The following is a 4,321-nucleotide window of genomic DNA, read 5'->3' on the forward strand; positions in this document are numbered from 1 at the left end:
TTTGTTTGAGGGAGCCGAGATACAAAGCATAAAATATTAGATATAATAATGAAATAAAATAGATACCCGATTCTATAGGAGGCCAGGGAGCGGAACAATTATCAAAATGAGCCGTTAAAAATGAGCCGTTGAGTTTGAAAAATTTAGCCGTTGAGATTTAAAAAAACTGGTATGAACAGTAAAAAATCATCTATAAATTCTCAATTCACTACACAAATTATTCCACACAACTCTCTCATAAAAAAAACTCTATATTTCCCTATCAAATTACAAATATCATGGATCCCTCCCAAAACTTTTATTCGCAACTCCTTACCGGTGAAGGATCGACCTTATACCCGTCGTTCTATACAGAAGTCGTAGAAGAATGTAACCCCATCGAGTTCTCGCAATCGGCAACACAACAAGTGTCATCCCAAGAAACACCGACCACAAAGAAGAAGAAAGCTTACACGCGGTCCGAAAATTGGACTGTCCACGAGGATAAGCTTCTTGTGTCTGCTTGGCTGAACACGAGCCAAGACGCGGTCCAAGGTACGGGGCAACACAAAGATAAGTTGAACACTGACTCGGATGATGTTATAGCAAGGCCTGAAGGGAGGAAAATGGCAAAGCTCAAAAGGAAACAAAATGTGAAAAACTCTGAGTCCGCTAAGTCCATCATGGTAGAGGCTTTCGCGTGGATGAAGCAAACCACCAATCAAAAAATGGAGTTAAAACAGAAGAAACAAGATGACGATATCATGAAGATGGATCTCTCAACACTCAATTCAGTTCAACGACAATACTTTGAAATGCGTCAGGCAGAGATATTGGAGAGGTGGATGTCTAAGGGTTCTTCCTAATTATCATATATTGTACTCGCATCGCATCCTCATTAGTTCTTCCTAATTATCAAATATTATCTTGTATTAGATTTATGATTGTACTTGAAGTTGAAAATTTTGACATTGAATGAAAACAACTAGTTTATTAAAAAATAAAATTGGCGTAGTACAACAACTTGAACTTCTTTGCTGAAATTACATTAGACATAAAGAAACTTAATTCTCGGCGATGGATCCCTTGAGCTGCCACAGATGCTCGATCAAATCATTTTTTAGTGATTTGTGTGTTTGTGTGTTCCTGATCTGATGATGATTTTGGATGAACTCACTTAGAGGCACCGTCTGCACATGAGAAGGTTCAACGACTGGTACCGAATCAGTAAAGTCGAAGTTGTTGTCCAATTGACAATCTCGTTCATCTTCAACGATCATGTTATGCATTATGATGCAAGCTGTCATGATGTTTTTCAGCACACTAGGTTGCCAGAAACATTCTGGTCCACGAACAATCGCAAATCGAGCTAATATAGAGAGTTCATCTGCTCCGTGCCTCTAACGATGTTTAACGCTAGGATGTTTCTGCTAATATCAAACTTAGGAGGCAGTAAGTAGCATACTACTACAAGAGTTCATAGAGTATGTAATCTCTCTCTTCTTGTGCAAGGACATAATATAAGAAAAATGCCCCAGGGACCCTAAATAAGGGGACCCAAATGGGACAGGTGAGGTGTCAGCACCTGGGGGTGCGATTTACTGTTCATGAACAGTAAATCGCACCCCCAGGTGCTGACACCTCACCTGTCCCATTGGGGTCCCCTTATTTAGGGGTCCCTGTAGCAATGCCCATAATATAAATAAAAGCTTGTAGCATAACTCATCGTGTCATCCTTTTCGTCAAATTCTCATAAACAGTATTTGTATAATTTTCTGCGACATTTGTTTACAATTTAATAAGTAGTATATACTATTTGGGAAAATTGTGTTAAGGTTAGGGTTGTCCAAAAAGCTCACCGCCTGGCCGCTCGGGTTTTGCTGGACACCGCGGGCCAGAGCGGGCCGGTTCCCCGGACGACCGCGCGAAAACAGCGTACCCGTGTTCGGATCCCGAGCCGCCGAATAGTGCTTCTGCAGGGCAACCAAAGTCGGGCCGGGCGCCCGGACCGCGGACCCGGCCCGCACGTCACCTGATGACGCGTTGCTGGAATGCCGGGCCGGGCGGACCGGCCAGCCCGGCCCGGCCATAACGGCCAAAACGTGCGTTTTGACCGTTTTACCCCTAAAAACGGTCAAAAAACGGCTAGAATATGAGGGTTTTTTGGTCGAAATTTGTGCTCGTTGTCGAGCTTTGGGGCTGTTTTTCTAGTTTGTATGCTGATTCGAGCTTGTTTAGCTCTCTATTATTGGGTTTTTTGGTTGAAATTTGTGCTCGTTGTCGAGCTTTGGGGTTGTTTTTCCAGTAAATATGCAAGCTTTTTGCTGCTGGCATGAGGTTCGAAGCTGAGATTTGAACATTTCTGGGGTGGTTCGATGATATTGTGTTTTTAATGATTTAATAATGTTATGATACTTCTTGTAGATGTCTATATGCACTTCTGATCCATGCCCTTTCTTGGTGGATTGCAACTTATATACAAGGTTGGTGTAGTCTGCATGATACAGCAGGGTGATTGATGGTTTGAATGCACGCATAGTTGTATGATTTCCTGATATTTGGGCTTCAATTGCATCCCCGGTTGTCGTCGAAGCGTGTTATAAACAGGTTTCATTGAATACGTGCCGTGAAGTCGACGGAAATCATAATCATTTTTCAATCTTATCGTAAATAGGTTTAAGCAACTATATATGATGAATAATAGGTTTAAGCGTGTTATAAACAGGTTTCATTTTTCAAAGTTGCAGATTTTATCGAGACGTGGGACATATTCTTCCCGTGTATGAATATTAGGAAATTATTCGATGGTACAAGGCTTGAATATGTTGAAATTGTGAGCGATCATACTTCTAGTGATATGTCTTTTATAATGTAAGCTCAACATATAAGCTCGGTGGTCGAGTCCAGTCCATGGCTTTCGATCTGAAAATGAAATAAGAAAAAAACAAAGCTTTTCTGCGGAGAACATCGTATATGATGTCATTGAATACTTGATCTATTACTTATGCATGAGTATACACTGAGGGGATCTCGTTCGCATTTGTAATTTGGGTTTGTGACGATTTAACATGATCGCCAGCACTATGGACGTTGCTCATAAGTTTATTATCACTTTGTGGGAGGCAAGGTCTGCGTTCTCAAATCCATGTTACTGAACTTTTACAGCCCTCTCCAAGTTGAGGCAGTGGGCAAAATCCTATGGAACAATTTGTGACAATATTTTTTTGAAAGTGTAAAACGATAGAAGAATGGAAGTATTTTATAAGGTTTAATAATGTGAAACTAGCCGTTAAACTAGTCATTAAAGTGATAAATATGATAATTGACACTTTTCTATAAATTTGGCATATGTAACCAAACAAAAGAAAAGGAAATCTTGTTATTTTTTTATAAAGTTATGAGTCATTTTCTTGTTTTGAACAAAACAAGCAAAGTATAAAAAACAAGAAAATTGATATTTTTTTGACTTCTTAAAACTTTTCCTATAATTTTTTAAAGAAATACAATGAAATCATATTTTGGATGGAAAACATTTCCTATAATTTCTAGAAATTGAACCAAACACCCCCTTAGTGGAATTGTGACCTGGTTATCCTCCAAGGACGTTGGTAATCAAATTAATTGCTGAACCTTATTAAATCCTTGCATTTTTCTAGTTGCGTTTTTCTAGTTGTTTTCTCTTTGATATCGTTCATTGTTCGTCAAACAAGCAACTATGGAAATACGATAATACATATATGGCTTCCCACTGAGAGAACTAACAGAGCAATATAGCTGCATGGTATTAAAAAAAGGGTTATTTGCATATATACCTCTTACATCCTAGGTATCTGTAAAAATACCCCTAAATCTTAGTATTCGCAAAGCTACCCGTCAAATAATCTAACTTTGGGCAAAAATACCCCTAAAATCAACAAATCAGCAACTTGGTAATAAAAATTTGACTATTTTGTTGATAATTTTAACATTACAATTACAAATTAGTTTATCAAAGTTAATGATTAATTATTTTGAGGGTAATTTTTTTTTTTCAAAATTGATTATTTGAATGGTAGTTTTGCAAATACCCATGATTTAAGGGGGTATATATGCAAAAAAGAAGAAGAAAGAAATGGACGTGCATAAGTTTACATACTGTCACAATTAATCCCACATATGGAGAAACTTTTCAATTATCCGAAAGTGGGCATACCTCAAAGATGGCGACCAAAAGATCGAGTGTCCCCGTATGCATGTTCTTGTATCAGTGAACATATGCCTCTTCTAAACTAGATTCAAGGAAAGCAGGACATCCAAGCAGCATACGGTTTCAAAGGAAGCACGCATTATGTTTCAAGCACAT

The sequence above is a fragment of the Asparagus officinalis genome, chromosome 1 (genome assembly GCF_001876935.1).
Source record: "Asparagus officinalis chromosome 1, Aspof.V1, whole genome shotgun sequence".
Classification (NCBI taxonomy): Eukaryota; Viridiplantae; Streptophyta; class Magnoliopsida; order Asparagales; family Asparagaceae; genus Asparagus; species Asparagus officinalis.